This window comes from Colobus angolensis, unplaced genomic scaffold (genome assembly GCF_000951035.1).
Source record: "Colobus angolensis palliatus isolate OR3802 unplaced genomic scaffold, Cang.pa_1.0 Scaffold399, whole genome shotgun sequence".
Classification (NCBI taxonomy): Eukaryota; Metazoa; Chordata; class Mammalia; order Primates; family Cercopithecidae; genus Colobus; species Colobus angolensis.
The window spans coordinates 1,614,555-1,626,573 of record NW_012117365.1 but is presented as its reverse complement, the minus strand read 5'-3'; the positions used below and the strand labels follow the sequence as shown (position 1 = coordinate 1,626,573).

The following is a 12,019-nucleotide window of genomic DNA, read 5'->3' as shown; positions in this document are numbered from 1 at the left end:
GCAACAGAGTGAGACTCTGTCTCAAAAACAAAAACCAAACAACATATCATAGATGTCGTTCCTCTTCACTATATAAAGTGCCTACTTATTCTTTTTTATAGCTGCATAGTATTCCATGGTATAAATGTACTTCACTATGGATGGGTTTTGGTTATTTTCAGTCTTTTGTTTACACAGTGTTCAATGAATAGTCTTACACATTCTTGTTTCACACACATGTAAGTATGTAGGGTAAATTCCTAGAACTGGCATTTCTGTGCTAGAGAGTATGTGTGGAGGGTTTTTTGTTTGTTTTTTGGGTTTTTTTTCTTTTTTTCTTTTTTTTTTGAGACGGAGTCTCGCTCTGTCGCCCAGGCTGGAGTGGAGTGCAGTGGCCGGATCTCAGCTCATTGCAAGCTCTGCCTCCGGGGTTTACGCCATTCTCCTGCCTCAGCCTCCCGAGTAGCTGGGACTACAGGCGCCCGCCACCTCGCCCGGCTAGTTTTTTGTATTTTTTAGTAGAGAGGGGGTTTCACCGTGTTAGCCAGGATGGTCTCGATCTCCTGACCTTGTGATCCACCCGTCTCGGCCTCCCAAAGTGCTGGGATTACAGGATTGAGCCACTGTGCCTGGCCATTTTTTTTTTTTTTTTGGAAACATAGTCTCCCAGGCTGGAGTGCAGTGACACAATCTCAGCTCACTGCATCCTCTGCCTCTTGGGCTCAAGTGGTTCTACTGCCTACAGCCTCCTGAGTAGCTGAGATTACAGGCATGTACCACCATGCCCATGCCCAGCTGATTTTTGTATTTTAGTAGAGACAGGGTTTCGCCATGTTGGCCAGGCTGGTTTTGAACTCCTGGCCTCAAACAATCCACCCGCCTCAGCCTCCCAAAGTACTGGGATTACAGGTGTGAGCCCCTGCACCCAGCCAAGAGTATATGTGTTTTTATTATGGATATTGGCAAATGGGCCTTCATAGAGGTTTGGACCTATTTATTTTCCCACCGGCAAGATATGGAACTGTAGGAGCCATATCTGATGCTGAAGCATCTCCTAGACCTGGATCAACAGGCCTATCTGCCATCTGAGGAGCATCAGCTTGTTTCAATAACATGGCCTAGAAGGCCAGGTGGGCTGCACCCCCTAGAAATAGTGACCACTTTCCATACCTGGAGCCAGAGAGGAATCTGCATCTTGATTGGTAGCCAAGTTCACCAAAGTCTCAGCCGGAGAAGGAGACACCTTTCCACCAACTGTTCCAGTCTCTGACTTAATGAGGCTGGAAGTGTTTGATGGATGAGAGTTCTTTTAAGGAAACTGATCCTTTTAGATTGTAAAAGATAAAAGGATCAGTCTCTTTAAAGGACTCATTGCAGTGAATATAATCTTGGCTGCAATCCTTCTGATTGGAATGGAAGAGAACTGATGATTGAGGCAAGGTATCTAGGATGGCAGGGTCTACCATGAATGATAGCCTGAACATACATAGCATTTTACAGGATGCTTGTGTTAGAGAGTTATAGTTAACACATGGAAGGAAACAGCAGGAGACAAAACTTCCTAATGAAAATTAATGAATGAGCATTAATTAAAATTGCTTACGATGTGGTGAAAGCTAAATACCAAAGCCAGCACCATAGTGATTTTGAACGTGTTTTATTTTTAAACCCGATAATATTTTAGGAAAGTTTTAGTGATTCTGTGTTAATGGATTTCCCATCAGGTCCCTCCCCACAGCCACTACTCCAGTTACAATCCAACGCCTGGCACTTAAGATCCTCACTGTATCTAGTCCTACCTTATAGCTTCAACTTCCGTTTACTTTTCTCCTTCCCATATGGGCTCTGACCAAAGTCAGTATGTTAGGATTCTTTAGGTTGCAAATAACTAGAAATCAACTAGGGCTACCTGAAGCCTCAAAGGAGGATGATGTTATTAGAGGGATATGGGGGTATCTCATGGGATTCAGGGGCTGTGATACATGCTCACAGTGGACTGGGACCAGGTCTTGAAGGACTTTGGGAAACCCAAATTGTTTTTTCCTCTCCATCTTTCACCTCTGTTTCTGTCTTCATTCTGGCCCTGCCTTTTTAAACACCTGATTGCAAATCATGGTTACTGTCAATTCCATATTTTACATATATTCAGTTTCCATCACCCAGACAAAAGCTGTCTTCTCTTTCTCATTTTCAGTGTAAAATTCCTGGGGTAAGGATTCTTATTGGCCCAGGTAGGTCAGGTGCCCACCCTTAAATCAATTGTAGGCAGAGATGTCGGGTTTTATGAGAACCATATGGATGGAGTGGCTGGGAGGGCAGGAGAGCAGTTCCCGGAGGAAGGGTTTAGTGTTTGTAGAGTTCCAAATCTTACCCATTCTTCAATGCCAGCTCATGGAATCAGGATTTTGGAACTGAGAAGGGTTTAGGAACTCACCTAATCTAAACCCATAAATGGAGAATAACCATCTTCAATTACTCATATCTTATAACTCAGTCACATTTTTTTAGCACATTTACTCCAAATTTGTCATCCTAGCTTTCCATACACCTGCTTTTAATTGGCTGAATATAGCCACACTTTGCCATTTTAAAGAAGTTTACTTCTTAGATTTACTACTGCTCCAGGAAGCCTTATGTTATGCTTCAGAGCCTACCCACTGGCTTGGCTTGTTATCAGTGCCTGTGTGTTTATTCTGTTTACCCCATAGGCACTATTCCCTCCCTTTGCTGATGACAGAAATGTCCTTCTCTAGGGGTGTGTCAGTAGGCATAGTCTCTTGTCTAGCTAGACATTTTGTCCGAGTGATTTTTTTTTTTTTTTTTGAGACGAAGTCTCGCTCTGTCCCCTAGACTGGAGTGCAGTGGCGTAATCTCGGCTCACTGCAACCTCTGCCTTCCAGGTTCTAGCAATTCTCATGCCTCAGCCTCCCGAGGAGCTGGGATTACAGGCATGCACCACCATGCCTGGCTAATTTTTTTGTATTTTATAGTAGAGATGAGGTTTCACCATGTTGACCAGGCCAGTTTCACACTCCTGACCTCAAGTGATCTGCCTGCCATGGCCTCCCAGAGTGCTGGGATTACATCCGTGAGCCACTGCGCCTGGCCTGTTTGATTTATTATATTGACATCCCAACACTTTTTTTTGAACGCTAATTTTATTTGTATTATTTATTTATTTATTTTTTAAAGAAAGGGCCTTGCTCTGTTACCTAGACTGGAGTGCAGTGGCCCAATCCATAGCTCACTGCAGCGTTCAACTGTGCTCAATCCTCCCACCTCAACCTCCCAAGTAGTTAAGACTACAGGCTCACATCACCACGCCCAGCTAATTTTTTAAATTTTCTGTAGAGATAGGGGCTCACTTTGTCGCCCAGGCTAGTGTCAAACTCCTGGCCTCAAGTGATCCGCCCACCTCAGCTTCCCAAAGTGCTGGAATTACAGGCATGAGCCATCATGCCCAGCCTCTAAGATATATCTCTATCTTAGAAATCTCTCCTGAGCTCCAGATCATTGTACTCAACGTCCAACTGGGTATCTCCACTTGGCTATCCCCCAGTCACCTCAAAGTCAATATGTCCAAAACTCAACTCATAATCTTTTCAATAAAATCTGTATTCCATAATCCAGGAATTGGTACCACCATCTACCCAGTTCTCCAGCTTAAATTCCTTCCTCTCATCCATTACCTCCCCCAGTCAGTCACCAAGTCCTGTATATTCTCCTCAGTCTATCTTTTTCTCTCCATTCCCATTACCAATGTGTCAATCAGGTTCTTAGCACTTTCTAACTGCTTAAAAGATTCTATTTGTAATTTGGATTAATCTCTCTAGCCTCCCCACTGCTTCTAGAGTAATCATTCTAAAACATATGTCTAATCAAACCACATCATTGCTTGAAATCCCTCAATGATTTCTCATAACTTTAAGATAAAGGTAAGCCTGAGCAACATAGGGAGAACTTCTCTCTACAAAAATTTAAAAATTAGGCCGGGTGTGGTGGCGCATGCCTGTAATCCCAGCACTTTTGGAGGCTGAGGCAAGTGGATCACCTGAGGTCAGGAGTTCGAGACCAACCTGACCAACATAATGAAACCCCATCTCTACTAAAAATACAAAAAGTAGCTGGGCGTACTGGCACATGCCTGTAATCCCAGCTACTCAGGAGGCTGAGGCAGGAGAATCGCTTGAACCCAGGAGGTGGAGGTTGCAGTGAGCTGAGATTGTGCCACTGCACTCCAGCCTGGGGGACAGAGTGAGACTTCATCTCAAAAAAAAAAATTGTTTTGAATTAGCTGGGCATCGTGGTGCATGCCTGTAGTCCCAGCTACCAGGGAGGCTGAGGTGGGAGGATTACTTGAACCCAGGAGGCAGAGGTTACCGTGAGCCAAGATTGCACCACTGCCCTCCAGCCTGGGCGACAGAGCAAGACCCTAAGAAAAAAAAAAGGTAAATTTCTTAGTACAGACCAGTATAGAGCATTTCATGTTTGTCTAGAAGTGGCTCCCAAATTTCCACCCAAGCATATTTTGCTCCAGCTATAAAGACCTTATGGTTCCCTAAATATTCCATGGTATTTCATGGTTTCTGGTCCTCAATGGTGCAATTTTCTGTCTAACTTCTTTTTTTTTTTTTTTTGAGATGGAATCTCTCTCTGTCATCCAGGCTGGAGTGCAGTAGCACCATCTCGGCTCACTGCAACCTCTGCCTCCTGGGTTCAAGCAATTCTACTGTCTCGGCCTCCCGAGTAGGTGGGATTACAGTTGCCTGCAACCATGTCTGGCTAATTTTTGTATTTTTAGTAGAGACTGGGTTTCACCATGTTGGCCAGGCTGGTCTCAAACTCGACCTCAGGTGATCCTCCCTCCTTGGCCTCCCAAAGTGCTGAGATTACAGGTGTGAGTCACCGTGCCCAGCCTAACTTCTTTATTTAGTTAGTTCCCACTCATCCTCCCAGATTTAGTTTGCATTATACAAGGAAATGACATGTGATACACCTCACAAAATTTATACCTTTCTTGGATGAGTCCTTGAATTCTTGGCTGGATTGACTAAAGAGATAAGCCTTATCCTATAGGATTTGAGACCAGAAAGTGACAACGTGGGGTTTAAATTTTATAAAATTACTATGAAATCAGTTTGGGAGAACCACATCTCAACATGAGGCAAAAGCTCAGTGCAATAACTTACCACTTCAATTTGCTTTACATTGTTACTTGCTCCACTTCCCTCTTCTCTTCTTATCCTTGCTACCATGTGCTTAACACCTTCCAAATGAGAAAAAAAAAAAAAAAACTCTAATCCTTGCCTCAGGCTCTGTTTTCTAGAAGACTCTGGCTAAGACAGGCATAGAGCTTAACCCCAGTTTACCAATCAGGATCAATTTCTGTACTTATGTTTCAGCTATTAGGGAAACAGACTTCCTTTTTTCTCACAATGGACACAAATCTGAAAGGCTTTCATGGTCCTGGAAGCTACTAGCAGAGGAAGAGGAGGGAGGCTGCCTGGATATGGAGCAAACACAGGAGAAACAGAGCCAAGAAATGGAAAGAGAAAACTCCTTGACACAAGGGTTCATAATGTACCATATCGGAAGCTGCCTTCTTTTAGCAGAAGCATGCCCCAGTCTTTCACCCTTAGCTCATTCTCACCCCCCACAGCTTCCTAGCCTAGGGCTACCTCCTCCTGTTTTCTCCAACCAAAAATGTCCCTTTCAATTGCAAGAAATTGGAGTTTGACTCAAGAGAGAGGCTGATTGTCATATAAGGAATAGAAAATTCTCAAATACAGAATATTGTCAATGGAGTTCTCTTGAGCATGTAAAGAGTATGCCGATTATTGCTCCTATACCTGTGAGGAACACAATTTGAGCAAGATAAATTCTCTTCCTCTAAGGCTCTGATACTCTAGAGCAGCACTGTACAACAGAGATATAATGTAAGCCACAACACAAATGCAAACATATATGTAATTTTACATTTTCTAGCAGCTACATTAATACAACAAAAAACAGCAAGTAAAATTATTATTATTATTTTTTTGAGATAGAGTCTCACTCTGTCACCCAGGCTGGAGTGTAGTAGTACAGTCTTGGCTCACTGCAACCTCTGCCTCCTGGGTTCAAGTAATTCTCATACCTCAGCCTCCTGAGTAGCTGGGACTACAGGCACATGCCACTATGCCCGGCTAATTTTTGTATTTTTAGTAAAGATGGGCTTTTGCCATGTTGGCCGGGGTGGTTTTGAACTCCTGATCTCAGGTGATCCACCCACCTTGGCCTCCCATAGTGCTGGGATTACAGGCATGAGCCACTACACCCAGCTTAATTTTAAAATGTTTTATTTAACTCAGTTTTATTAGTCTGTTCTCATGCTGCCAATAAAGACATACCTGAGACTGGCTAATTTATAAAGGAAAGAGGTTTAATGGACTCACCATTGTGCATGGCTGGAGAGGCCTCACAATCAAGGCGGGAGGCGAAGGAAGAGTAGGCATGTCTTACGTGGCAGCAGGCAAGAAGCTTGTGTAGGGGAATTCCCCTTTATAAAACCATCAGGTATTGTGAGACTTATTCAGTATCATGGGACTAGCACAGGAAAAACTCGCCCCCATGATTCAATTGCCTACCACTGGGTCCTTCCCATAACGTGGGGATTATTAAAATTCAAGGTGAGATTTGGGTGGAAACACAGAGTCAAACCATATCAACAGTATAGCCAAAGCATTATCATCTCAACATTTAATCAGTGTAAACATTATTAGTGAGTTATTTAACCTTTTTTTTTTGTACTCAGTCTTCAAAGTGCTTGCAAATTTCATAGCACATTTCATTTTGGACTAGCCACATTTCAAGTGTTCAAGAGCCACATATGACTAGTGGCTACTGTACTGGACAGTGCAGCTCTAGGAGTAATCACATAAAGACTTACTCTGATATATGGAGGACTGTAGTCAGTACAATGTTACAGGTACAATCCTGTGCTCCAAAAGACCAAGGAGGGAAGAATGGACACAGAGAAAAATGAGCCATTTGTGTTTAACAGTATTTTGATGTTTACAGACCTGGAGGTAGAAGAACCAAATCAATGACTTTTGCATACAGGTGGGCCTTAAGGACTCAGACTTCCTAGGATAGCCTTTTGAGGGAAAGGGCATTCTTTTCTCAGTTTTGAGACCCACAGTCTTTAGGCTGAAAGTTTTGGGGAGTATAGTACTATGTTTTGGATATTTATTTTCCCCACAAATTCCATGACTGTTTCTAAATCTCTTCTGCTTCACTCTACCCAGTGTCATTGCCCCTCAAACTCCATTTGAAGAGTGGTCCATGTGTGAAGGGTCTGGGGAGGGGTTTTCCTGGCATTCAGTTTACATCTCAAGTAAGAAAGGTTATGTCGGGGAAGAGGCAGAAAGTTTTTGCAGCCTCAATCCAGAAATGCCTTCTCATATCTCAGTGGATTAAAAAGCATTACCTCAATGATATGGTTTGGTTGTGTCCCAACCCAAACCTCATCTTGAAGTGTAGCTCTCATAATTCCCACATATCAGGGGGAGGTAAGGGGTAGGAAGTAATTGAATCTTGGGGGCAGGTCTTTCCTATGCTGTTCTCATGATAGTGAATAAATCTCACAAGATCTGATGGTTTCGTTTTGTTTTTGTTTCTGAGACGGAGTTTCACTCTTGTTGCCCAGGCTGGAGTGCAGTGGCGTAATCTCAGCTCACTGCAACCTCCGCCTCCTGGGTTCAAGCGATTCTCCTGCCTCAGCCTCCCGAGTAACTGAGATTACAGACATCTGCCATCATAGCTGGCTAATTTTTTGTATTTTTGGTAGAGATAGGAGTTCACCATGTTGGCCAGGCTGGTCTCAACTCCTGACCTCAAGTGATCCGCCAGCCGTGGCCTCCCAAAGTGTTAGTATTACAGGCATGAGCCACCATGTCTGGCCAATTTAATGTTTTTCTATTTTTGTTTAAAAATATTTACCTCTTCTAAGTCCAAAGATATCTTCCTACATTATATTCTAAAGGCTTTATAGTTTAGGATTTCACATTTAGGTCTTAATCCAACTGGAATTGATTTTTGTGATGAAATGAGACAGGTCCTGTTTTGTTTTTTGTTTTGTTTTGTTTTGTTTTGAGACAGAGTCTCCCTCTGTTGCCCAGGCTGGAGTGCAGTGGTGTGATCTCTGCTCACTGCAACCTCCGCCTCCTGGTTCAAGCGACTCTCCTGCCTCAGCCTCCCGAGTAGCTGGGACTACAGATGTGTGCCACCACCCCCAGGTCATTTTTGTACTTTTTAGTAGAGACAGGGTTTCACCATGTTGGCCAGGATGGTCTCGATCTCTTAACCTCGTGATCCTCCCGCCTCGGCCTGCCAAAGTGCTGGGATTATAGGTGTGAGCCACCGTGCCTGGCCTTCATATTGTCAGAACCTTCATTGAATAGACCGTCTTTTCTCCATGGCTGTATGATGCCACCTTTGTCATAAATCCAGTTTTCAAGTATGAGTGATAAACCATAAAGAAAAGCAAAGAATCAAGTATCTGCTTTTGGTAAAATAAAGAAAGAAAAGAAAAGAAAAGTGTCATAAAAGTCGGGCTAGTGGTTTTCTCAGGAAGTGTATCTGCAAAGAAAAAAGAACACTATTCTTTTTTCTCTCTAATGACTTGTCTGTTCATAATAATTACACTTTGCTTTATATTTCAGAATAAAATTGTGTTATATTTATCAATAAAAGGTTAGTTAAGAGTAAGCAAACAGAAAAAAAATATGTATATTGATGAGGGAAGGGCCAGCATCTCTCAAAAGTGAGTTTGTGGTTTTGCTCTCACTGGAAAAGCTGGCGGGAGGTGCTAAGGTGGGGATGCTGAATCCACGGATGGCCAAGCCAAGACGCGGCACTTCACCCGGGGCAGCGACGGGCCCAGACCTTGCTCGGACTGTCCTGGTGGTAACTGGGAGACCTCGCCAGAGAGGGAGCTTACAGGTCACCTGCGCCCGGAATTAAACGACCCAGAGACAGCGGCGCAAAGAGAGGGACTGACCGGCTTTAGCGAGCTCCCAAAACCTGTCCTCGCAAAAGCAGCACCCCCGCCCACAGAGACAGATTTCCGCCCCAGCCGCAGGCTCGCGAGGTAGGCGGCGCCGCGAAGGCCTCTGGGAAGGCGGTCGGTGGGCAGCCGCGGGGCACTCTGGGACTGGGCTCTGGGCGGCTTTTTTGCAAGTGGCTGGGCAGACGGTGTAGTCCGCTCCGGCAGCGCGCTCTGCCCTGCTTCTTCAGTCTCCTCGCTGGGAGCGTCCGGGAGCAGCTACGAGGCCGCGGCGAAACCAGGTGGAGTCCGGGCTTCGGAGGAGTATCCGAGGTTAGCGGAAGGCCAGAGAATGGGGTGGGAGGCTGCGTTTCGGAGCCTAGGGTTCTGTCCCTGCGATCGCCGCGTTCCCCTCCGTTGGTGGGAGCGGCTCCCGGGAAGCGGCTAGTCTCGTCTCCCCTCGCAGGCCGGGTTCCTGTTGCGGACCTTTGCCCTTGGAACACGGTACTGTCGGCCGGCACTCCTTCCCGAGGTGGACGACTCCTTGCTCTCATTCCTGGCTCTGCCAGGACTGTAGGAAGTGCGCAGTACACTTTAGGGCATGCATAGCACTCCCTGGGAGACAGTGCTTTAGGGTCAGAGAGAAGATCTCCGCTGAAGGCAAACGCCCGCGGAGCCCACAAGTCCGGGCTGCACTGAACAAGTCAGGATGTTGCCATTGGCAATTCCGCAGAAGTCAGGAACCCATCAGAGAGAAAGAGCCGCTGTCATAAAGTCTCATGCCTGAGCTGTTGGGTTGAGAATGGAGCTGGAAGAGGGAACTGATCTCGGAGTTCCTCGGGGACCTTGGTTATGTTTGACCCTTTTACTTTCAGGGAGCAGGGATTGGCTCAAGTCACTGCATCCAGAGTACGGGGGAAACGAAGAAATCATGGAGAGAGTTTGCCCCAGGAGAGAGGCGAGCATTATGTAGACTAGGATCTGGGGTGGGTAACAGTCTGTGCAGTGTGAATCTGAGACGAGAAAACACCCAACATGGGAATGGTCAGGTAAGAAAGGACCAGAAGTTCCGGTTCTGCGGTTCTACCATAGCAAGGACCTAAGTTGCTAATTTAGGTTCTTTAATGCAGACCTGATCTTTCAGAACTTCTTTCTCTTCCCTAGCCTTGTCATTTCAGCATTCTGGCCTTCCCTATGAGGAGGAAGATCAACTAAGTCACAGGTGAATAGGATTTTCTTCTCTTCTAAAGTTTAATCTCCTTTGTCGGGGGAATCGATACACTCTCTCATCTCTTACTTGGGAAAAACAAGATCTGTCTTTATCGAGTGCCAATATGTGTACTATATGTTATCACTCAATGGTCGGATAGCTGAGTAGGGTTAGTAGGTATTTTAAAGATGTGTCAGTAACTTAAGGAAAACTAGAACCTTGTCCAAGCTTACTCAAAAGGCAAGTAGCATACTACTAAATGCTACCGAACCACTCAGGATTAGGTTCAGAATCCAGATCTGTAGGAGGACTCTCAGACTCTTGGCGTTATGCTGTTTCCCAGCATGCCATTCACTTACTACCTAACAATTTTGCCGTACCTGTGTACTACCTGTATTATTCTTATATGTTTTTACTTACTTTTGTTAAATCAAACTTGTCCTAAGAAACCATGTCTGTGAAATTAGCCATTTGATGGCTGCTCCAATAATAGTATAGTTATTCTAAGGTGTATCTAAAAATGTCAGTCCATGCGCTATGTAAAATCGTCTCGTGTCAGAGATACAAACTACAATTTGGGACACAATGCACTGCATTATGCTCTCTTCTGGATTCTTTTCTGGGTAGGAAAGTCCCAGCCACACATCTGAGTGTCAGTTATCCATTCTTAGTGTACTGTTTTATTCTTACAGATGAATACTTTCACAGAGAATGCCCTGCTTTGTATCTTCTCCAAAAGACATTTCACTTCCCTGTTTACGACTACCTGTTCTCAATGTTGTATGTAAAACAAGTAGGAACTCCATACATTTCAGGAGCTTACTCTCTCTTTGGGGAGTTAATGTGTACACAGAAAATAGTCTAACTCTGTGCTGTTCAATAGAGCTTTCTGTGATTAGGGAAATGTTCTCTATCTGTGCCTTATCTGTATCCACCAGCCAGATGTACCTGCTGAGCACTTAAAATATGGGTAGTGCAACTGAGAAGTGAATCTTATTTTAATTAATTTAAATTTAAGTAGCCACGTATGGCTAGTGGCTACTAGTGGTTACCATATTGGACAGCCAGGTCTAGATATTTGAAATAAAATATTTTAGGGTTAATTGATTTGGACTTGGAGTTCCCCCTTACACCCCACAAAAACCTCATAGCATATATGTTACAAATGCTCTTTAACTTTAGTTTCTTAGTGAAGGGTAAAGATTCTTTGCAATTTTCAGAGATTTCATAGTTGAAATAGTTTCTTGAAATTATTTAAAGCACATTTACGGTTTATAACACTTGTGCAAACGTACAGCTTCTGTGTTTTGTTACTATTGAAATATCCTGTAAAGCAATAACTTTATAGGATACTCTATAAGCAAAAGTCTTACTATTGTGTTATTTGTATTCATTGCAGGTAACTTTTCTTCTAGCGATCTATGTTTTCTTTTATTAGTGACATTTAGACTATTTAAAAATCAGTTAAACACAACCACAATTGATATTAATGACGTTTTCAGGGCATCACTTCTTATGCTTTGACATAGGAGTTGGTGTGTTCAACTTATTTCACTGCTTATTAGAATAACAAGAAGGAGACATTTGGTTCATAGCTATCTCTATCAGCTTAAATTCTATGTCAAATTATTTATTTTCCTGGCACTCAAAGTCAAACACTAGTGGACTGGTTGTATCTTGTTTTGTTTACTCTCTATGCAGGAGTATCTTCATAATTTGCCTAGTTTCTTTTTTTTTTTTTTGAGACGGAGTCTCGCTCTGTTGCCCAGGCTAGAGTGCAATGGCGTGATCTCAGCTCACTGCAA

At 43.8% G+C, this 12,019-nt stretch overlaps 1 protein-coding gene across 1 annotated transcript in view; it reads left to right on the top strand.

The window, feature by feature from the left end:
- Positions 1-9,187: 9,187 nt before the first annotated feature.
- EXO5 (exonuclease 5) overlaps positions 9,188-12,019 on the top strand; it is a 7,148-nt gene continuing 4,316 nt past the window's right edge. The window contains 1 exon segment of the mRNA XM_011955201.1: positions 9,188-9,337. The gene's annotated coding sequence lies outside the window, so the exon portion shown is untranslated.